Source organism: Rattus norvegicus, chromosome 14 (assembly GCF_021556685.1).
Source record: "Rattus norvegicus strain SHRSP/BbbUtx chromosome 14, alternate assembly SHRSP_T2T, whole genome shotgun sequence".
Lineage (NCBI taxonomy): Eukaryota > Metazoa > Chordata > Mammalia > Rodentia > Muridae > Rattus > Rattus norvegicus.
In genome coordinates, this window is record NC_141547.1 from 74,208,068 (window position 1) to 74,233,372 (window position 25,305).

General features: G+C 39.8%; 1 long non-coding RNA gene across 1 annotated transcript in view; it reads right to left on the reverse strand.

Moving 5' to 3' along the window:
* Positions 1-973: 973 nt before the first annotated feature.
* Positions 974-25,305, reverse strand: part of LOC148001393 (uncharacterized) — a 47,841-nt gene continuing 23,509 nt past the window's right edge. Inside the window, exons 2-5 of the long non-coding RNA XR_015637078.1 lie at positions 10,778-10,940; positions 10,562-10,670; positions 8,643-8,722; positions 974-2,447 (exon numbers count right to left, since the gene is read on the reverse strand). This is a non-coding gene — a long non-coding RNA (uncharacterized LOC148001393). The remainder of the gene's footprint in view (positions 2,448-8,642; positions 8,723-10,561; positions 10,671-10,777; positions 10,941-25,305) is intronic.

Below are 25,305 nucleotides of genomic sequence, written 5' to 3' on the forward strand. Positions count from 1 at the left end.
ATAATGAAAATACTATGGTTTATTTCCCATTTGTCTTTGAGGGGAATGTCATAGTGGTTGGATTATATTATGATACAGGATCCTGGATTCCTTAAATTGTTTATTAAATACTCTGGGAACATTATCAGGTATATATCTGATGGTAGGGTTTGTTCTTTTATTATACTATGCTCAGAATTTGCTAAAAATTTATAAAGGAAGTTAACACAATATTCATAATTTATAGAATATGTCACTTGGCTTTTGCTCTTACTAAAGACTGTTTTGCTAAGGGTTCCTTGTATGGCTATGCCTTCAAGGTTTTCTATACTCATCAGTGGTATTTCTCTTTATATTCTCTGAAGCAGGTTAAGTGACAAACAATAATATGTAGCTTTAAATTGCTAGGATCGGGTCATAACACATTGAAACTTTTGGAGAAATAAATAATTTTATGATACTATGATTTATTATATCAGGCTACTATAATATTTGGGTCAGCTTTAAAAATTCACATTCTTTCCAGTAGAAAATAAATATTTCAACAAGGTATGTAAAATTAATAATATAGAGTTATTTAGGCAAACTTTTGAGGGCGTTTCAGAGGGAATTTAAAAATGTATAGAGTTTGGAAGAAGTGTGAAATTTGTCTGTGTCTACATGACTGGCAGCTAGACAAGAGCTTCTTGGTTTAGTTAAAAGACTCTAATATTAGGAAAGGATGTACTAGGTGTGAAAGGTTGCTTACAATAAGAAAACAGTAAAAAACAACAGCCAAGGAGACACATTAAGAATAGAATCAAGGAACTGAAGACTTAATTTTAACTTGAAGACTTATGTGCAACCATAGATACCTGAAGTCAGGAGAAGTTGAGTCTGGAATAAGGTGCTGAATGGCAGGCAGTTATGAATCAACATAAAAAGAGTGGAAAGTTTCTGAAATAATATTTTAGAGTCCTGCGTTTTTTAAGGATAGAAGTCATAGACAAAGTGATATAGTTTATAATTCATGGTTTATTTTAGTTTTACAAAATTCATTATGCTATTTTAGCCAAATAAGGCAGATTGATTCATGTGATCAACATGTTCCCGAAGGTCTAGGACATCTCTTCTCTTTTGTCATCTTGCCTGTTTCCCACTCCACTGGTATCATTCTCTGCTAGACTATCTCCATGCAGTAGTGAAAAGGGCTTGCAAGTTTTAGGCTGTTTTGGTCTTTCATGTGTAACCTTGAAGGAAACAAACACATCCTTTCCAGACTGTTAAATGCAATTACTGGGAGATTTACCATGCTTGAGCCAATGAACAGAGGAATGGGAACCTTCTGATTTTCCAGGCACCGATCAGATATCCAACACCAAAGTGACACAGGACTGGCAGCAAGGATACAGAATGGAAGGACTGAGCATGTCCCACCATGACACACACACACACACACACACACACACACACACACACACACACACGTGTGTGTGTGTGTGTGTGTGTGTGTGTGTGTGTAACAGGAGAGAGGGGGAGTGAGGAAGAGAGAACTTTTGAGTGAGCTAATGCAGGGTTTTAATGGAACAAAGAGTCATTCAATGTTAGCCTATATCCTAAAGCATCTGAAGTGCCTCACAGAAGTGTTTGGTGTTACTATTTATGCAACAAAGGGCCAATGAAGGTATTTCTATAGAAGCTTATTCAATGTCATCGATTCACTAGAAGTATGTCTCCTTTTATTCCTGGATAAGCAGCTGTTACCCATAACCCTACTGTGAAATATAGAGTCCATTTCTTTAAGCTTTCTGAAGTCAGAGTTTGTGTGGATCCATGCAGTGTGTGAGCAATAGACTTCTGAGACTTTTAAAGCATTGCTTTTAAAGGGGTTGTTTGAAGAGACTTCATACACTATGTGAGAAAACTCTTTCCATCCTTCTGCTGAGAGAAACCATGGGCAGAAAAAAGGATGAAGTAGAGTGGATAAAGACATTGCTGCTAATGTCTAGCTCAATACTCCAAAACTGAGGGCAGTAGTCTTGGATCTTCCATATTTAGACAAGGTGAGTAGCATACCTGTCCGGACAGTTCAGGCTATTTGAATGATCCAGGTTAAGACCTTTCTTATCATGGACCAAAGAAGAGCCTTGAATTGAATCCACCTGCATGGATTCCTGAATCACAATGGAGAACAGAATGACTCATTTTAAACAGTATACTCAAGGGATATTTTGTTAGACAGCACATGAGTAGACACACAGTGGACCAGTTAATTAATGATGAGGTGAGAGAAAGAGTTTGCACAAACTGTAGACTTCTTTGTCATCCTCTAAAATAAGGTGATGGTGCTCTGAGCAAGAAAAGTCACAGGAAAATCCAATGATTTTGTTCCTTTCTCCTTTGTCTTGTTTGATAGCCCTCAGTTAGGTTGTGAGCCATTCTGGATTTTAGTATATCCACATGTTATTGTTTAGAGGATGAGCAATGACCTGTAAAGCAGAGCAAAATGATAAAATTCTCTTTACTTTAATTATCCTTCTACATTTCTTAGTAGCTAAGGACATAGAAACAAAAGTAAACACACACACACACACACACACACACACACACATATGCATTCCACCCCATGAACAGGAGTATGTTCACATACACATGCATTCACACATACACCTGCAATATAACCACACATATACACATATGCATTCACACATATGCACAAACACACACACACACATACACACACACACACAAATGTGCACCCACTGTTACTGTCAATGAGATGAAATTATTCTTTTAAGTGTTAAACTGTTAAACTGAGGGTAGTCCCAACTCATGATAAAAACAAGAATGGTGGTCATATTTATAGGGCATTTATCTTTTGTTCTCTCAAATGGAAGCCAGGCATCTTGCTTCTGATAACATGGTGAACACGAGTGACATTGTGCAAGATTTAGCTCTGTGTCTACCTATCTCCCTCCTTAATTAGCTGTGCAGTCTCATATAAGTTACTGAACTCCTCTCAGGCAAAATGACTTTGTATTTGTAGGAATTTTGAGACAACAAAATGTGAGTGTATGTAAAACTGGATGCACCTACCATATTTATAGTGCACAAAATGAATGGTTCAAGATAAGCGAGGAAGTAATGAGGATATTTTGTGATTATATTCACTATCACAAGTCATGGTTTTATAATTATACTGTCAACATGCTCCTCCCTATAAGCCTACTTTTTAATGAGCCTTTCCCCTTTGTGGGGAGCTGATCGGATGGTGTTAAATTTATTCCTACAGTTCGTGGCTCTTCTAAGTAGCTGAGTAGAATCTTAGACATATGAAATAATGAGCCAATTTAAGTTGCTGTATTTTTGTAAAGCACCGGAAAAGAGGAAAGCACTTCAAAGTAATTAGCATGAACACGCTCAATTACGTTTCTGTGCAGCATGCCAACACTGCTGCCTGGAAACTCTGAAGTTAGAAGTCTCAGGATCCACCGTCCCTGGCTCACTGAGATGCTAAGTCACCACCCTCTTCTCTCAGGATGGTCTTTCACAGAGTTATTAAGTATTAAAAGGTTAAAGACTAAGAAAACAGTGGCAAAGGGGGGTAAAAACGTCCTCCCATCAGGCCGACCGGTGGAAGGGTAGGGTCACTGAATGTAGCCTTATTTCTGCTGGCTATGTTTCTTTCCTACCCGAGCTCCAAAGTAAGCGGACTGTGTAAGCAGGAATGAAATACACAACCCCCTTGTTACCGAGCAGCAAAGCATTCTCCGCTTGTGGTTTTCTTCAAATGAGGCTGCTTGGAATATGTGTTTGAAAACACTGAGGGTCTTTATTAATCAAGCTCTTCACTGGCCCTACCAGCATAACGTTTCATTGATGTCAAAACTCCCTTAAAAATGGTTTTGGAGCCACTTCTTGTACACAGACTTCAACAGAAGAAATATTTTGGGAATTGTAAATAGAATAATTGAGGCAAATATTTGCCCATTTGGAAAGCTCCTGTAATAGCTTTAATGTTCAGCTGAATTTTAAATATGCAGATCTAGGTTTGGGTGGTAAACCCAAGTTGCTGAGGGGAGCATCCCAGATCTGGACTTCTCCCGTAAAGATAGCTTTCAAAGTGAATTGGACATGGTAAGTCATTTTGAAAAGATAAATTAGTTCTTTGGAAGGAGAAGGCAGTGATTAGAGGGATTAACCAATTCAAAGGACAGAGATACCAGTTGGAAAGGGGCTCTCTAAGAAAAAACCAGAAAAGGAAAGTCTCAGGGGCAAAAAGAGTCTAGACACACTGAAAGAAGGATACACAGACCTGTCCCACAATCTGCAAGGACACAGGAGTCTGTCCTGATTATCTAGATGGTTATTATATTAGAGTGATGTCACAGAAGCTAAAACATCTGAACTTTAAAGCAAATAGTTCAATGATGGTCCCGCATACTATATTCTATATTTGGACATCTAATTGTTCATATATATATATATATATATATATATATATATATATATTCCTAAAAAGGGAAGTATATAAGAAGAAAACCTAGCAATTTTGGTATAATCTGGTGTATGTGTGTGTGCACGTACGTGCATGTGTATATGTGTGTGTGTGTGTGTATTCACCTAGAGACATTAAATTAATGATTATACATAACTGTTTGTAGACCACATGACATCAGCCTACTACTGTTAAATACTTTAACTGTATTATGTTATTTGTTTAATTACAACATAAAAAAATTATACCACATAAAATGCACTTAGAAAAGTGAATGGGTCAAGAAGCAGAGATTAAAACAAAACATAAACAGAAACCAATACATTTTGAAAGAAGCAAAATGAAAGAGATAGGGGAAGGAGTTCTTGGTCCTTACAGTATTTCTTTTGTGAGTCTCAATGGCTATGGAGGTTCTGATACATTTTTCTGCCATTGTTTTTCCTACAATGTGTCTGTGATTTTCCCACTACAGGCAATAATTCCACTTCCCTCCCCAAAACATAGGTACTTTGAGCTGGATTTTATTAATGGAAACCACTGATCATCTTTTTTGCTATCAGAGGAAGTAAACAAAAGGATAATCAAATGGGAGGACTGTTCCCCGAGGGAAACATTTCTTCTACTCTCAGCATCATCCGGTTGCCTAAGATTCTTTGTTTATGGTTGAGGTCCCTGTACATCAATCCTTATAGCACATCTGTTGGTGTCATTTTTGTTCAGGTCTTATTTAGGCACTCATGTTGATGATACTCTATTGATGGAGACTATCTGATGTTTCTATGAGAGTGTGGTGTATATATGCTATAGAATAGCATTCAGCGGCGAACAAATGAAATCGTGAAAATTTTAGGTAAACAGACGGAACCAGGAAAGAGCATCTTGAGTGAGCTATCTCAACAAATATGCCATGCTTCCTCTTACTCATAGCTTTTCATTTCAAGTCTTTAAATATGAGTGTGTCTATCACCTAAATAACTACAGAAACCAGGAAAGGAAAAGGAAACCAAGGGTTGAGGTTGGGTAGAAACAGTAGAGATGGGAATACCAAGGTAGAAATGATTTTTAAGGAGAAAATGTTGAAATAGGGGTTTTGATTAGAAAGGAGGGGGGAGACAAATATAGAGGACATTGAGTAAAATAACTGGAAGGGTGTACAGAAAAATCACAAGACATCATATAATTATTTATATACCTAAAAAGAATGCATTGAAGGATGTGTATGCGGGGTTGGGGATTTAGCTCAGTGGTAGAGTGCTTGCCTAGGAAGCGCAAGGCCCTGGGTTCGGTCCCCAGCTCCAAAAAAAAAAAAAAAGTGAGAAGGATATGTATGCATACATAGTTTACGTGGAATTTTCCCAACTGAAGCATCCTTGCCCCAGGATCCAGAGAATATCTAACAAAAACCCCAACACTAAGGATGAGACATGGTCTGTTGAGTTGTTTGGTAGGGTTGTTCAAGAGACTCAAAACATTATAGGCTATGGCTGCTTCCTTTGGTTGTCTTTCAGAAGGGGAAGGTGATCACCTATTGCTGAAGTCATTAAGCACTACTTTGGACAAAGGGCCTGGAGGAGCACAGTTGGATCTGCTATAAAAGCATCCTTCCTGAGGACTAGCCTTCATGGTAACAGAAGGAGATATGCAAGCTTCCAAGGGCAAGAAGCACACAGTAGTCCTATTAACCTATGACACATATGAACCACAGCAAAGACAGGATCACTCTAAGGATGCAATGGAGTACATGTATCTTGGCTGTAACCAATAGAACAATAATTGAATGTAAGACCTACTAAACAAGCAAGAAACCATGCGTGTAATGAAAACCTAGCAAATATCCAGTGCTAATGAAGCCATGGATCTTGGTGGTGAACCTCCAACCACCACTTTACTAAACCAGCATGCATAATCCCTAACTAAATTATAAATATTTGTGCTTATGCCCACAGATTAAGTGTAATCCTTATCCTTCATCAAGGAGACTTCTCTTTTCAGCAGATGGTGGTTATTATTGAAAACCACAACAGATGAACAAAGTAAGGTTCGGGCTACTGTAAAGCAGCCCGCTGTTAACTGTAATTTGAGGCAAACTCCTTCAACTCTGAAGTACGGTAATGGCTGCGGAGTTCTGAACAACAAAGAAAACAGAGAAAAGATTCCTGTGTGTGTGTAATTAATGTAGTGGGACAGAGTCAAGTCGGGGTGCTAAGAGTTAAGAGATGTGCTTCAGCCAGAAGCTGATGGCAAACATTACTTAGTTCTTTGGAGAGAGAGCAAGTACAAACAGTCTTTGTGATTACTTTTATATAATATGATGAATGTTGATCCATGGATGAGAAACTGAAAAAATATGGCATGGATAAACCTAGAAGCTCCCTCAAGTTCTTCTTTTTCCTTCATTTTCCAGTAGTGGATGGTCACATTGTTTAGAGTATGTTGAAGGCCTAGAGTGATTGAGTTTAGCCCCGTATTGGTGGTGCCCTCACTTTCTGTGCACCTGGCACCATGCTAGACACAAGGTACAAGGATAAATAATATCTAGTCTTCATCAGGGATGGGAAATGTGTGACAAGCTGTGCTGTTACATCCCTGTCTCCCACCAAAAAAGAAGCTGTGATTAATCATCCATCACACTTCTTCCTGTTGAATCTGCATGTGGTCTCCACTTTTCCCAAACAGGCAGCCACTATCAGCAGCAGAAGTTGACGGGCAAGTTTGAATGGGCATCTCTGGTTCTAAAGACCACTAGTCTTCCTAAGAGAGAGAAACTAGAATGTGTCTTTATCTGTGTTGGTCTACCTGTTTTGTCCTCAAAAGAATAGAAAAGCAACCTGGAAGAGATTTGCTTATTTCAAATGTGCTTTCTTGTGATCAGAGGGTGAAATTTCTGTGAATAAAGACGATGTCATTAAGTGAACATTTCTTCCTGAATGCAAGCTTACTTTCGCCTGAGAGTACCTCTTTTACCATGAACACTGAGGTGAAATTAAGATCCAGCATCAGAGTTTAAAGGGAGTGTAATTACTTGCTAGAACTGCAGTGTATCTGCCCCAGGGGTCCCAAGAATGTGCTAACCCCTGGCTGCCAGTTCAGCTGCAGCCAAGAAAATCAAGCATCTAAGAACTCCTCAGGGAAAGCAGGGTGGTGAATGGGGACCTGTCATAAAATACACACCTTCAAGAGAGCAAGAATCCCAGGTAACTTCCCTCCCCTCTGTGGCAAGTGGAGGTAATAGAACTTCTCTCTGTGGACACTAAGAAGGCTTTGCTTGTTCTGTGGCTTTGGCCATTTATATTTAATTTATGCTTTTAATTTTCTGGAAAGAGCCCAGAGGAGCCCAATGCCTGATGGAGTGTATGATACCAATTTTGTAAATATAAAATAAAATATAAAGTAAAAATGCTTGAGTGCCTCTGAGCACATTCAAAACAGAATGAAGAAACTCCTTGAATTCTGGGGTAAAAATGATCCTTTAACTTTCCTGCAGTGGTTGAGTGTAAGTGAAAGAAGATAAGGAAGAGAAAGGCAGAGGGAGGGGGCACTGAAGAGACAGGATAGAGTCTGAGGGACAGCTGAACTTAAATGTTGGCCCCACTAACTTTCCTGAAAAGGAAACATTATAGCCATGCAAAATCTGGATTTCATAGTGAGAAAAAATTCAAACATAACACTTCTCACTCTGAATCACTTTACCCAAAAGAGGGTTTGAATTGAAACCTTTATTACTGCCAATAAGTGAGTTTACCTAAAGAATCTCAAGCACTTTGGGAGGGGAGCAAGGCAACTGCTGTTTGGCAGACAGGAAGGAGCAGGATGGTGTCCCAAAGCAACCTCTTCTGCTCTTGAACCTGCTCACAGATCTCCCTTACTCTGGCTTCCATCGTTAGAAGAATCCATCAGGCCAACTATAGCATGTGGAATCAAGGACGTGGGGCTCTCTTTGTAACATGCATTGCTGATTGGCATTACATATGAATGACACACAGACTTAGTGGTTGCAAAGGATAAGGCAAGATGTTTAAGTTCACTCAAGTTCAGGAACTCTCTATAGAGACCACCCAGATCCTCATATTCTTTGCATCTGTGTTCAGAATTGAATTTAGACAGAGGCTATTTTGATTGGAGTTTTAGGTTCTATATTCGATGAGTAGTCTTAAAAGAACAGTACCATTATCAATCCATTACAAACCATGATAAGAATGGACAATTTCTGCAAAGCTGAAGTCCATGTATGCTCTTCTTATCCAGAGTGGAATCATGTATAGGTTCCTAGGCCAACACATATATTCTGATTACACAAGTGTAGATTCACAGTCAACAACAGACAATATTGCACAGCCTCTAGGTGTGCCTGTGTAAATATAACTCTACTGCTTACAAGAGCAGAAATTTATCATGCCTATTATGTGCTGAACTTATCCTACATATTTTATTTATATTGGCTTAATTATTCCCCATCAATTTACAGGGTTATCACACAGTTACTTGGAGTGTCAGTGAATGAGTACAAATCAAATAGTTTTAAATAACAAACATTTTGTCATTTAGGTGGTTCTGGGAAATCAAAATTGGAGTCTTGAATATGTTACACAAGCACTCTACCACTTAAATCCATCTATAGCATCATAAATGTATTATTTCACTCTGGTGGGGGCCACAAGTCAAAAGGAATGACATTGGAATGTAACATCCTTCTAGCAGCTCAGAATGGTATGTTCTATGCCTCTCTTTTGGTTTCTCAGGATTTCCTGGAAAGATTTCTTGGTTTGAGGCTATGCTTTGACCCCTGCCAGTCTTTGAAAGGTCATTTCCTCTGTGTGTCTCTCAGTTATCATTCATTGTAAAATTTAGGAATACCTTAAATATGGAATGATTTCATCAGGAAATTATCTTAACTATTTATGAACTGATCCTTATTCCGAATAAAGTCACAGTCTGAGGTTTTATGCGGCCACATTATGAACACACTACAGCCATCAAGTGATAGACCTTAGCTTAGGTTAAGTCGTTCAAGGTCACAGAGGGGAAATCAAGCATGGAGCTCAAATATATTAAGCATGTGGATTAAGAAACACTGCCTTCATGACAACAGTATGTATTGTTCTTTTGTTCTATAGTCCTTTGTCCTTCTCTGTTGGGAGAAAAGGCACCAGAAATGATAACTTCTTGCTACTATACTCAGCTTCTTGATACTATAGCTGGAAAATATATTTGAGATATACCCAAGATGCTCACACTACACAAAACTGAGGCTTATTTGCCTTACACTTTTGAAAGTTTCAGTCCATGGTTGGTTGCTGCAATTGGTTTTACACTCATTTCACTGTGCTTGTGGCAGAGAAAAGCCACATGTGGTTGGCCAAGAAGCAAAAGAGAGGAAGTGCTTAGACTATATTTTTTCCTCTAAGGGCATGCATTTAGTGAATACAAATCTTTCAATAAATATCTTCTAATGGCTACAGGATGTACCAACCTCCGAAGGAAGCCTTTGAGGCTTGATTAACTGACAGCCTGCAACCCACGGTCCACATGCATCCCAGGATAGCTATGAGTGTGGGCAAACACGTTTGTAGACTACAATATTATGTCAGTCAAAAGGGTAGACACTTCTACTTACTACTTTATGGGCTTTATGGAGGTATCATTTCCAAGTTGCTGTAACATGATGACCAAATATACATGGGATTATTAAACTTTGGTGTAGAGAGTTCAGGGGGTAGTTGGTCATTGATACCTTTGGTGTCCTACCAAATAGCCAATGATCCCCTTAGCCAGATGGACTGCATGCTCATCTTCTATGCATGGCAGGCTTGTAATTAATGGCTCACAACTGCAGCCTGCTCTGGGAGATGGCTCTTCAGAGACTGAAGTCCCCTTGACTGAAGGAAGACCTTTTATCACAATGGTATCCAATAGACATTGACCAGATGGGAAGGGATGCTAAAGCTCTACATTTTTATTTCTAATCAGGACTGAATGCATTCATAGCAGCCTTTTCCTGACCTCACATTCTTGCCAATCTTGGGAATGGGTCTGGTCTAGGTCAAGGATTGCAGCTTCAGAATCAGAAACAGTTCACTATTTATTGAACAAGATCCATTCTCTTACATTTTTGCTGGTTTTGAATTTGTTTGTTTGTTGTTGTCATTGCTGTTGTTGTTTATTTGTTTTTGGTTTGTGTTCTTTAGATGAATTCTCCCACTTTTTTTCTGAGGCTCTGAGAAACATTTGAGATAAGATGGATAACATGAACAGTATCACAGTGGCACATAAAATAGGCTCAGGAAAGGTGGAAAGTCTCATTGTTTCAGTGCAGTGACTTACCAGGGCTGAGCAGAGTAGTGACATGTCTTATGGTGTGATTGCTACATCCTAAATTGGCTGGACCTCAAGGTACAGCCACCTGGAGGTAGTCTTCTATACAGGTGACCAAATGAACCTAGAGATATTGGAAATGGAGGTTTCTGTGAGGAAGTAAAAAGCACACCTGAAAAATGAAGAGAAAATATAAGGATCAGAGGTCATAGGATGAATTTTACTGTGTGTGACATCCTTGCAGAAATCCTATCCCACTGGGCCATCAGGTGAGCAATTAGAGAAAGTGGCTGAAATTGCTTCCATGTTTTTTTTCTCCTAAAAATATCTATGCTGAGAGTGCAGGACAGTTAATGTGCTAGCATGCATGTATGTGTTCAGGGGCTGTGTGTGTGTGGAAGTGGGGAGGTACAATTGCCCATTTAATCATACACGTACTTGCCCATTGCCCATTTAGCCATCTATGCATTTGTCCAGAGTTGTACACACCTTATGGTAACATCTCCGTCTTCCTTCAGATCCTGTTTCACTGTGGTTTTTAATGATGTCTACCTCTCTTCTTACTGTTTCTGTAACTATGATTTTATGCCTATTAAGACTATTATTTACCCCTTGTAACTGACTTTTATCTATTACTAAGGGACACCTACTAGAAGTTTATCAAATTCTTCTTCTTTCCTAAAAATACCTCTTCTTCCTTAAGATCATCTCTGACCTCCGTACCTCTGTTCATGGAGCCTTCCCTGCTCTTTCTGACAACTGAGTTAGCCTTGCCCTATGCAGCTCTAATGTCCTGTAGAGACATCCTGATGGATGTCACTATTCCATGCTGCATTTGTTTCCATAATTACGGGATCCTTTAAAATAAGGACAGTGTCAGGGCTGGGGATTTAGCTCAGTGGTAGAGCGCTTACCTAGGAAGCGCAAGGCCCTGGGTTCGGTCCCCAGCTCCGAAAAAAAGAACCAAAAAAATAAATAAATAAGGACAGTGTCATGGATTTCTGATCTGACAGAGATTAAATGATACCTGAGGTAACATGGTAGCATGAAAAAGTTCTGAGAAAGTTCAAGCCAGAGAGAAAATTTCAGCATGGATCAGAAAAATAGGAATGAGGATCTCTTGAATTTCATAACTGCTGAGAGCAGGGTCAGCTTTCTTTAAGAATGTGACCCATGGTAGGTCTACCATACACCAGGGCAGGTCCATACTCAATAGTAGCTGGATCAGACAAATCAGATTTGATGAGTTTAAAAAGAAGAACATGAAGTTGGTGTGGAGGTGGGACAATCTGAATGGAATCTGGGGAGAGGAGCAAATGTGATCGAAACACATTCCATGTAATTCTCACGCAGATAATAAGGATATAAAATATAATAAAAGTTGTTAAGAACAAATAATCAAAATATACAGTATTAAGATTAATTTCTTAAAATATCAAATCCGTATCCGACTTGGTAGATTACACAAGTGGCCTGAACTCTTCACCCTCTCCTTCATTCTCTTGTGAGCATATCACTAGGAGCCAATTTTGAACCCAGTCTTTAAAATGTGTCACTGTCCTTATTGTCTCTGCTTTCTGTCATCACTCTGGGCAACTTTCCTTATAGCCTGAAGGCTAATGTGAGCTCTTCATCTACACTCATGACTATGTCCCAAATTAATCACAAGAGGGTGACAGAAATGTCCTACATGCCTGCTCAGATGGAAACATGACTGACAGTTAAGTCACTGAGTTTTAGAGTGATTAGTTAGACAACATTGTGATGACAATAACTGATACTTTAACCATATCTAGTTTGGAGGAGGCTTAAATCATTTTAATTCAGACAAATGCTCACCACAGGCTCTAGAATATAGTACGTTATGAATATAAACCCTTCAATAGAATCTAATAAGTTCAAATTCAGTGATGCTGTCTCAACTGAGGTTGGTAGCTTCTTTGATATTTTCAAAAAGTGTTTGGGATAATGTCTAGCAAGATGCTGGACTTTATGTCATGAGGCCACAGAATATTTACTTTTAGGGAGAAAGAGAAAACAAAGTGTTGTGGAATCGGAGCAAGGATAGATGATGTACCAGCACTGTCATCAGTGGGGTCATCTTCAGGCTTTCTTACAGCATCTGACCCCCTACTTGTATCTCCTCTTGTATCCTTGTCTCTATGTCTGACTCAGGTCTGATTACACACATTGCTCAGTTCCCTCATTCTTTCTTTCACTTCCTGTCTACACAGGCAAGCTCTTACTGTTTCTCATACCACTTCACTGCATCCAGTAAGCACTTTTGTTATCTCTGGTCACTTTGCATCGAGGACTACCATGTTAATCTCGATACTTCAGTCTCTCCAGCATGTCTGTCCTCCATGCTGAAACTCCTATTTCCTTCATATCATTTACCATGAACCTCCATCATCTCTTACTATATGTGTATGTGTCTATCTACGGTGATGAGCATTTAAATACATACTTGTGTGTTGTTTTCTATCTATCCATCTATCTATCTATCTATCTATCTATCTATCTATCTATCTATCTATCTATCTATCTATCATCTAATTACATGCTTGTTAAGTTTCTTGTTTTAGCCCAACATTTTGCTCACATTCAAGAAATATTTGGTGGAGCTAATAAAGCTAATATTTACTGAGTTTCATTCTATTCAATCAACTATATGGATGTTTGCAGAGGAAAAATAATTCAGTCTGTAACAAATACCAACATCTCAGAGGTCAGTCAAAAACCTGGTTAGAATAAGTGTTTTAAAGGCTTTGGCTGAGAGACTGCTCAATTAGTAACACTTTTGACAAATAAGTATTAGGACCTGAGTTCAACTTCCATAAAAGAGACTGATATAGTAATGTAAACATTTAGTTTACTGCAGGGAAGGTGGAAACAGGGAATCCCTGGTGTTTGCTGGCCAGGTAGCATAGCCTAATTTGTGAAGTTCTGATTGATAAGACTCTTCATCTCTTAAAAATTGGACATTTTATCCTGAAAAATAACATACAGAGTTTATCTCTGGCCTCCACATACACATATACTTTGGCATGTGTAAACACACACACACACACACACACACACACACACACACACACACACACACAAAACTAAAGGATTTTTTTATATTAGGTTATTTAGGTAAGACTTTTGATAATAGTAAACCACCAGAAGAGCCATTAGAAAATGAAGGGAATATTGAGCACATTAATACTACCCACTATTGGGACTTTGGCTTCCTCTATCCAATCCATTTTCATAGGCTGGAAGGTAGGGGAGTAGTCTGCATCAGTTTAAGAATATACATTCATCTGCACAGTTCTATGTCCACAATAAGTTTGCCAACATTTTAAATGTCTTAAAATTTATTTATATATGATATATGAATAATTATAAGAGAATTTGCCTTTATGGATGTTGTAAAAAGTAAACGAAATATAATTCATGTATACAACACCTCTATTTAGAGGCTGATTATACTCAGTTGACAAAGAAGAGAAACTGTCTCAGAACAGTTTTCTGGTTTACTCAGATAGAGCATGGTTTGTCTGAGAATTTAGCTCCTTTGGATCATAAAGCTCAAGTACTTTCTACTTGTCTTATTTCCTCATTCTGGGGATAGATGCTGTACGTGTTAGACTTCATTGTTTTTAAAATCCATGAATCGGGGTTGGGGATTTAGCTCAGTGGTAGAGCGCTTGTCTAGCAAGCGCAAGGCCCTGGGTTCGGTCCCCAGCTCCGAAAAAAATAAAAAAATAAATAAGAAATAAAAAAAATAAAATACATGAATCAGTGATTTTAGGAGAGGTTTTAACTCACAGGTCTGAGTACATAGTCACTGTGACAATTTGTGTGGGACCCATGGTGAGGTGGAGCATCCGGGCAGAAAGAACACATGGCAGATGTTACTGGCCTTCTTAGGGGACAGAAATTCTCATTCCTATTAGTTTATGTGGTCGGGGTATCCAGTGCATAGAGACAGATCTTCTGACTCCAGAAAATCCTTTCTAAAAACCCTAACTGGCAATCAAAAGTTTTGGCAGGTGGGATCCAGAGAGAAGCTCTAGAAACTTCCTTGGCTCTGCTTGTGATCTCCGTGTACTTTTTCCTCATTCATTTACTCATGGTTTCTAATCAGATATCTTCTCTTTCAGAATCAGCAGAAATCTAACCGCCTCGTCCATGGTTACGCTGGCAGATTCTTCATGCTGCCAGCGTGCCTCAACTCACATCTGGAGTGCTGTTATCATCTTTAAAGTCCATGAGATGGTAGAATGCTTTTACCTGTTTTGTTCTTTTCAGGTCTATACAGGGTTCTTTTAAACCTAGCCCAATGTTGAAATAATCCCTTTACTTTTGCTTCCATGAAATGCATCCTGGAAAGATGTGAAAAACGACAGTGAGGTATACCAGGAAGGAAGCTCCTTCAGTGATGCTGAGAAGAGCTGGCTCGACTCTGAGTTACCAGACAACACGCCTCAGCTGTGCACAGGTTCACCCTGCTAGGAGGGACGTCGGAATCCTAAGTGTCTCTCAGGTGCCCAGTGTGTTCTCCGGCAAGAAAGAAAAATGTTTTCTTTATGGTGTGGAAAAAAAGTGTTTTCTTTATGGTGTGGCTTTTGATGGATTAATTGGGCAAAGACTGCAGGAAAACAACCCACTTAAGCCTCCTTTTTGAGGACCCAGTCTTCCACTCTCTGACAGCAGTGGCTGTGACCTCGCTATGGTCACCTGGGTGATCTTGCACTTGTCACCTGTGTGATCTTTCGCTGAAACAAAGGTGATGAAATCTAAGCCTCTTTAAGGAAGTGTGGCTTTTCATCTTCCAGGTGTGAGGAAGAAAGGGCTGAGGTAGGGGGCCAGTCAACACCCGAATGCCACTGTGCTCTGCTCTCACTGCAACTGCAACCGGGAGTCATCTGCTCTGCCCCATGTGGTGAGTGGATGGACCCACACCGGGGAAAGGGTGACAAAGAGTGCAGCTGGTCATCATTTTAGTTCTTAATAACACAAGAGGTGTAGACAAAATAAGCTATTGGGATAAACTGCCAGGTGGATTAGCAGTGCCCAACTTGATGGAGAAGCCAGGGGTCAAAGGATACACTGATTGGTGAAAACTTTTGATGCCTGGGTTTTACTGAAGCGATTAGTGCCAATTAGACTGACACCAGAGAAGAGGTTGGGAAGCCGGGGGCCCTTGGTTCGTGTCAGGCAAAGGGTTTTGACAGTCGAGGTACAAGGAAAATGGGTGATTAGCAAACATAATTTGCTCAATTGCGTGTGATTTGGCAGAAGTTGGTTTTTAGGATTGTTTTTGTAACCTGAAAATGGGGGCCTTTGAAGCTTTTGAAATGAGGGTAAGGTACAGAGGAATAAGTTAGACTTAGGTCAGACTTTAAGAACATAAGAACTGTCAAGCTTCATTGGCTTCACCAGAGTCTGGTTACCATAGTATCTTGAAAGAGACACTGTCACCTGTGTGCTGAGAGAAAGATAAACTACCAACACAAGCACGGCCAGTGCTGGAGGATCCCCGCAGCAATGTTTTCTGGACAGCCACCCAAATGGACCATTGTAACCACTCAGCAGCTTTCCTGCTTTGGGAGGTAGATACACAGTCCTAGTGATCTATGGCCTTCACTGTAAAATATGTTCATGTAGTTGACTCTTAAGTTCAGTATCTACATGCTGAATATCAATTCCATAATAGCACCGCTGAGTGAGAAAAATTTACGATACTTAAAATAGCACCTCCAATTTAATACACAGAGAGATATACAATTAGCATATATATATTAACTAATTTCCTCTTCATACCATGAAGCATTTTGGCTTTCATAATCTACTGTTTTACAGATGAGAAAACTCTCTACACTAGGCTGAGTTTAACACGGGCACAGGCAGTGGGATGGTACAGATATGGGATAGTCCCAGACTTTCTAACCCAGGAGAAACGTCATCCACTGGGAGCAGGTGTTGGTAATTAAAACATTGCTGAGTTCAGGAACAAGCATTCATTAAGTTGGCTGAAGGATTAGGCAGCCCACATTGAAGCCAAGGCAGAGGCAGAGATGTTTGGATGGCTGTTTTTCAAAATAAGAGATGTTTCTTTTGTAGAAATAGCTGGGTTTTGAATAGCGTTTGTAATCTCTATCTTTCAGGTTTGCACACATAGTCTCAGGACCACATTAACCAATCTTCCGTCTTCGGTTCAGATTTTAATGTGATCGATACAGTAAAACCTTTCAAAGATAAATGTGATAACACGCCAGGGGATGCTTCAGGCACAATTTTCAAAAATATTCATTTTAGTTTTCTTCACAATGACACCTAAAACACAACACCCCCATGCCCTGCAGCAATTCTATGCTCTACTCTCAACATAGATAAAAGGAAGAAAGGGCTTAGGCATGGCAGCTCTTAATTTTTGGTGATTGTCTACTCTCAGTTAACTCGATTTCCTTGGGTCAGAAAGAGAAGCTCTGTATAAATATTAGAAACAGATATGAGCAAAGTAGCCATTAATTTGCACAAAAGTGCAGAAAACTAATTTGAATTCTCAGCAATGATGAAAAATTCAGCACGTGAAGGGGGATTGAAAAGTGTGGGTTTTCCCACTATAGTCATGTGACTTGAACTTTAGTCTAATTTTTTTTTTAATACTGACATGTACTAGAGCATCTCCTACTAAGTACTATTCCCAGTCACTGTTGAACAATCTTTTGCTGTGGAAGCTGTTATGTGCATTGTAGGACATTTAACTCTGTTTTAGACAATTACTAAGCTATTAATACTATTGGCATCTTACTATGATCAAAAATACACCTTTGGAATCCTACTATGATCAGAAGTCTTTCCAGATAGTGACAAACATGAGTAAAAACACTCTACTGAGAATTACTGGGTTTTGTTTATAATAATAATTAGTAGGAACTTTATTTTAGTAAAAAACCCCAAAACAACAAAAAACAAAACAAAACAAAACAAAGCTTTGTAGAAATAATGTTGAGCATTGAGTCCTACATGCCTTTGTCAAACAGGACAGATGAACTACTTGTGGTATATAAATAAATGAATGTGTCTGCATGCCTATAGACCTTTACTTAAGAACAAATGAGGCTCAGGGCCCATGGGTTTTATTATGCTATGAAATAATCTGATATAATAATTAGTGCAGAATAAAAATATTAACTTAGTTCAAGAGTAAAAATAAGTACTATTGAGATTGTGCTCAGAGATAAATGTCTGTTGTCATTTTTAGTGTGAATTTAGACACAAGCATACTGGCACGAATACTTCTTTATGGTCAAGGATACCAATTTGAAATATTAATATATGTGTATAATCTCTTTCATAATATTTTGACATCACATTACTTAAAATAAAAATAATCTTTGTTAGTATAATAAATTGCCAAAAACTATTATGTTTAGTAACTTATCATCTCCTTTACTGACATATTATAATTTATTCATTCCCTTGATTGAATTGGATAACTACTCAACTTTTCTTTAGTACACCAAATAGTGCAATATATATTTATGTATATCTAGTTATTTATCTTTAAATGTGATGGTTTTTAAGAATGTATTTGTAACTGTAAATTAGCTAATTGAAAGAAGCAATATTTTTATCTCTTGTCACTGTCTTGTCTATTGCTGTGATAAGCAACATAGCCAACTATACCATAGGGAGGAACAGGTTTATTTAGCTTATACTCCACATTCACAGTCCATGGTCAAATGCAAATCATGTGCAAATCAGGGCAGGAATTCAAGGCAGGAGCCAGGAGGTAGGAACTATAGGGGAAAAAGCTACTTACTGACTTTATGGATTTATGCTTAGTTACTTTCTTAAATAGCCCAGGTCCACCGTCTTAAGTATGGATGACACCACCCACAGTGGATCCATCATCAATCAAGACCACAGACATGGGCACAGACATTGACTGAGGCCAATTCTTCAGTCGAGATTTCCTCTTCCGCTGTGACTCAAGATGGTATCACATACACAATATAAACCTACTAGGGTAGTTGTTTTACAAATTGGCCTTTGGAAATATTTGAATATCTTATAGTGCTAATTGTAAAGTCAGAGGATTTGGACTGAGTTATACAGCAGAGCAAAGGTTTTCAACAGGCAGAGTACATGGCATCTTCACCAGCACCACCCCATGCTACTGTGCACAGTATCTGCTAAACCCTCACTTTATAGACGGGAGACAAAATTCTGAGGCTGAGACATCTCAAAATCCTTAAATAAATCTACTTTTTTAGGGTGAGTATCTGATTAGATCATACAACTTTGGTACAGCAGGAGACACTTTACCCAACTTGCTTAAGTTGACATGACCCAGACTGAGTGGGTGTAATCAAATGACATGGGCTCACATAGTGGAGTTATTGATCTAAAGGGAAGACCAGGAACAGTTCCGCTTCCACGTACAATTCTGGGGTTTGTGTCCTTCAAATGTGTTGGATATTACCATTGGGAAAATACCATTTATGTGGATCATTGGATTTCCTGTTTTTAATCCCTGCAAGCATTCTGGCAATCTTCAGAGCTAGCAAAAACCACAGTCGTGCTGTGTAGAAACCCTTACTTGCAAGGCCACCCAACCCTACTGGGAAATGTCTCATAACCGGTTCTTTCTCACAGTCCTCCAGGCCCAGGTCAGACAGTTATCCCGGCTGCAGACCAGGGCTGTGTGGAAGGATGAGGCAAACTGAAATCTATCACGTCTTACATTTTATCCTTCACGGTTGAGTCTAATGTGGTATAGGATGTCTCAGCCACACGAATTTTTCCAGAAAAAACTTAAGAGAACTGGTGTTTTTGCTTCTGAACACTCCCATTTTTAAGGCTCTGAGACTATGTGCCTCTGCTTCTCTCACCAGAAAAGACTGATGATCAGAGCCATGTGAAAAATCCCTCTGGCCTTCTGTACAACTGCCTTCCAGAGAGTTCTTTGCAGAAATATGTGCAGCTATGCTTAAAAGCCTTAAGATGGCATGGACATAAATGATCAACACAATGTTTTCAACAGTCTCCATAAGCATGAATGTGTAAATGCTTCTAGTGCAGACCAGGAAATGAAGGTCATCTTGAGAGATCTTTATGCACAATTAACTTTCAATGGCTAAAGGGTTAGCACAGAAAACAGGTTCTGAAAAGACTCTCAAGCTCTCAGGTGATCAAAATAAGAAAGTAAAACTAGCACTACCAAAGGAATGCCTAGGACCCATTTCTTGGGATTCTACCTGCTGCTAGTGGAAGGCCCTCATTTCTTGTCCTCATCCATCACTGAGGTGATAATTGAAGGCCTCAGTCCCTTAAACACTTCCATAAGGGGCATCTCTTTGGATGAGGCTATTTTTTTCTGTTCTATCTGAGATCGCGAGCTGGAGAAAACTAGGGTGTCCAATGGGACTGAAGAGGACGAGAGAATACAGAGTCCTCAAGTGGTAGATGGGGAGCAAGAAGAGTGAGGACCTAGAGACCTCACCCTGTGTTAGATACATTGGTGTTATCTGCCTTCTTTATGTGCTGTATGTGATAACTCCCCTTCTCTGTATCTTGATGATTTCGTCGTGAGACCTACTGAACTAAGAGCCACCCCAATGATTTCATCTTAACACCATCACTCATTTACCACAGTCATCTTCGAATATAGTAACGCGCTGCATTATTGAGTGTAAGTCTTCACATTATGTGTATTTTAAGAAAGACAAAATTGGACCTATGAGATGGATGTACAGAAGAAAAATCTTGGAAACTCATAATTATTGTAGGTATTTCAAACTTAGTATCCATCAGTACCAAGAAGCTTTATCCAATATTGTCAGAACATCATGGAAAACTGCATCTCAGAGGGCTTGTCTTTTGAAGAAATTAGTTCAAGTTGAGTAAAGAATTTGCCCCATGATTGTACAGTTCTATTAGGTGGCACGGGCTGGAATATGGATTCCACCGTGTTATCCCTGAGGCACAATGCACTTGGAGGTGTGCTTACTAAAACTCAACTTTAAGTCAGTCACTCAGAGCTCCAGTATCTTTAACCTACAAGGCTAAGCACCTGGTGGTAATAGAGAAACACTGAGACCAAATGCCCTATGACTCTCAGTGCTACAGATCAAATCTGTCCTGAAGGCCACTCAGCCAGGTCCTGGAAGAATAGAATACATTTAAAATAGCCACCCTCCATGGGCCTGAAATTAAAAGCCTGGCACTACTGCCTCTCCAAAGCGCAGCCTGTCTCTTAGGAATGTGCCCATGATAGACGAGAAATAGGTATAAAGTGAGAGGCTTTGCCCTAGAGGGTACTGGGTAAATGCTGGGTATTACGCCATTGTTTATTTGGGCTTCCCAAGTGCATTGGGCTGAACAAGAGTGTTTCTTTCACTGACAGCCTTAGTTATTGTGGTGAAAAGACTTATGTTCTGACATATGAATGATGCCTCTGTGTACATGCATTCGCGTGTGTGTGTGTGTGTGTGTGTGTGTGTGTGTGTGTGTGTGTTTATTGGTAATATTTTGTATGCTGTTAAGGTGATGAAGGCTGCATTTACCCTGCAAAATGAGATGGGAATTTCTCCCAAGTTGTGCTCACTCACAGTGGGAATTTGATTGGTTTCCTAACAATTTTGCACTCAATTATAGAATATTTAAAGGGAAGCTCAGGAACTTGATTTCCTAACTCTTATCTCCACTTGGCTTCGTCACAACATTCTGGAGATGGGCTATCACTACCACTAATGAGGCACTCCCTACCTAGGGAGGGATGTTTGTTCTTTCTGTTTAGATTAAGAGCTCAAAGGACATGACATTTGTAGGACACTTTATGTTTTCTGACAAAGGTGCCCAGAGTTTTAATTGTGTTCCTTTATTTAAGGCTCACTTTGGCACGTGTAGGTTGGTTCTATGCTGTTTTCGTCATAAGTAGCAAGGGTTACAATGGACTGGAAACAATGCTGTGGCATTTTTGTATAATATTTAAATTTTCAAACAACTATGAGTTGGGCACTCTTTTTAATCCCATTTTATACATTTGAGAACGAGGCAGAGAGCTCAAGTGACTTATTCAATGTCACACAGCTCAAAAGTGGAGTTGAGCACAGATATAAGGACCTTGAAGCCACACTTTTTTCCTATTATTCATTGCTTCCTCTTTTCTCTGTTTGGTTGAAAAAAAAAGCTGAGAGATTTTTTTAATTAGTCTAGACACACTGTAAAAAATAAATCAATGAACTGGTGATCAGAATCCGGTTTCGTCCTTTTGTATTCTGTGTCCTTTGCGAATTTATGTATGTGTAGGACTGTTTATGTGGGTGTTAGAATTGGACTAAACATCAACCATAGCATCAGGAGACTGCAGTTCCAACAGTGGGGAAGTAAATGCAGGCTCACCTGATTAGCAAGCTTCAGGTTCAGAGAGAGAAGCAGTCTCAAAACTAAGACAGGAGAGTTATTGAAAACCATGTCTACATCTATCTCTTCCTTCCAAAATCATGGGCACATGACTGCAAATGTGCACGTGCGTGCACGCGCGTGCGCACCCACACACACACACACACACACCATACACTTCCACAAATAAGGGTCAGAAAAGGCCCCTTGTGATGTGAGTTCTCAGTAAAGTGCAAGTTCTGCCCTGGAAAGAGCAGCTCTGAGCTTAGGACAAGGCAGAGGCTACAGCACTGGTGCAGGACATGGGAGTCAGAATACACCGCATAAGAGAATTTTCACGATCTCTTATAGGAATGGAAAGCCTTTGGCATATTTTAAGAACAATATGTTTACCGGAAGTCCCACACCCGCGGATCCAGGCCCGCAGCAGCTCTCTGCCCCCAGACCCTGTGAGAGAGAGACCCAACCGCCTGGTCAGGTGGGCACTCCTGAGGCTGCAGAGCGGAAGAGACCACCAACACTGCTCACCCCTGCCCACATCCCTGGCCCAAGAGGAAACTGTATAAGGCCTCTGGGCTCCCGAGGGGGAGGGCCCAGGAGCGGCAGGACCCCTGTGCCTGAGACACCACCAGAACGAGAAGGAAACAGACTGGATAAACAGTTCTCTGCACCCAAATACCTTGGGAGGGAGAGCTGAACCTTCAGAGAGGCAGACAAGCCTGGGAAACCAGAAGAGACTGCTCTCTGCACACACATCTTGGACGCCAGAGGAAAAAGCCAAAGACCATCTGGAACCCTGGTGCACTGAAGCTCCCGGAAACGGCGGCACAGGTCTTCCTGGTTGCTGCCGCTGCAGAGAGCCCGTGGGTAGCACCCCACGAGCGAACTTGAGCCTCGGGATCACAGGTAAGACCAAATTTTCTGCTGCAAGAAAGCTGCCTGGTGAACTCAAGACACAGGCCCACAGGAACAGCTGAAGACCTGTAGAGAGGAAAAACCACACGCCGGAAAGCAGAACACCCTGCCCCATAACTGACTGAAAGAGAGGAAAACAGGTCTACAGCACTCCTGACACACAGGCTTATAGGACAGTCTAGCCACTGTCAGAAATAGCAGAACAAAGTAACACTAGAGATAATCTGATGGCGAGAGGCAAGCGCAGGAACCCAAGCAACAGAAACCAAGACTACATGGCACCATCGGAGCCTAATTCTCCCATCAAAACAAACATGGAATATCCAAACACACCAGAAAAGCAAGATCTAGTTCCAAAATCATTTTTGATCATGATGCTGGAGGACTTCAAGAAAGACGTGAAGAACTCCCTTAGAGAACAAGTAGAAGCCTACAGAGAGGAATCGCAAAAATGCCTGAAAGAATTCCAGGAAAACATAAATAAACAAGTAGAAGCCCATAGAGAGGAGACACAAAAATCCCTGAAAGAATTCCAGGAAAACATAAATAAACAAGTAGAAGCCCATAGAGAGGAGACACAAAAATCCCTGAAAGAATTCCAGGAAAACACAATCAAACAGTTGAAGGAATTAAAAATGGAAATAGAAGCAATCAAGAAAGAACACATGGAAACAACCCTGGATATAGAAAACCAAAAGAAGAGGCAAGGAGCTGTAGATACGAGCTTCACCAACAGAATACAAGAGATGGAAGAGAGAATCTCAGGAGCAGAAGATTCCATAGAAATCATTGACTCAACTGTCAAAGATAATGTAAAGTAGAAAAGCTACTGGTCCAAAACATACAGGAAATCCAGGACTCAATGAGAAGATCAAACCTAAGGATAATAGGTATAGAAGAGAGTGAAGACTCCCAGCTCAAAGGACCAGTAAATATCTTCAACAAAATCATAGAAGAATACTTCCCTAACCTAAAAAAAGAGATACCCATAGACATAGAAGAAGCCTACAGAACTCCAAATAGATTGGACCAGAAAAGAAACACCTCCCGTCACATAATTGTCAAAACACCAAACGCACAAAATAAAGAAAGAATATTAAAAGCAGTAAGGGAAAAAGGTCAAGTAACATATAAAGGGTGACCTATCAGAATCACACCAGACTTCTCGCCAGAAACTATGAAGGCCAGAAGATCCTGGACTGATGTCATACAGACCCTAAGAGAACACAAATGCCAGCCCAGGTTACTGTATCCAGCAAAACTCTCAATTAACATTGATGGAGAAACCAAGATATTCCATGACAAAACCAAATTTACACAATATCTTTCTACAAATCCAGCACTACAAAGGATAATAAATGGTAAAGCCCAACATAAGGAGGAAAGCTATACCCTAGAAGAAGCAAGAAACTAATCGTCTTGGCAACAAAACAAAGAGAATGAAAGCACACAAACATAACCTCACATCCAAATATGAATATAACGGGAAGCAATAATCACTATTCCTTAATATCTCTCAATATCAATGGCCTCAACTCCCCAATAAAAAGACATAGATTAACAAACTGGATACGCAACGAGGACCCTGCATTCTGCTGCCTACAGGAAACACACCTCAGAGACAAAGACAGACACTACCTCAGAGTGAAAGGCTGGAAAACAACTTTCCAAGCAAATGGTCAGAAGAAGCAAGCTGGAGTAGCCATTCTAATATCAAATAAAATCAATTTCCAACTAAAAGTCATCAAAAAAGATAAGGAAGGACACTTCATATTCATCAAAGGAAAAATCCACCAAGATGAACTCTCAATCCTAAATATCTATGCCCCAAATACAAGGGCACCTACATACGTAAAAGAAACCTTACTAAAGCTCAAAGCACACATTGCACCTCACACAATAATAGTGGGAGATTTCAACACACCACTCTCATCAATGGACAGATCATGGAAACAGAAATTAAACAGTGATGTCGACAGACTAAGAGAAGTCATGAGCCAAATGGACTTAACGGATATTTATAGAACATTCTATCCTAAAGCAAAAGGATATACCTTCTTCTCAGCTCCTCATGGTACTTTCTCCAAAATTGACCATATAATTGGTCAAAAAACGGGCCTCAACAGGTACAGAAAGATAGAAATAATCCCATGGGTGCTATCGGACCACCACGGCCTAAAACTGGTCTTCAATAACAATAAGGGAAGAATGCCCACATA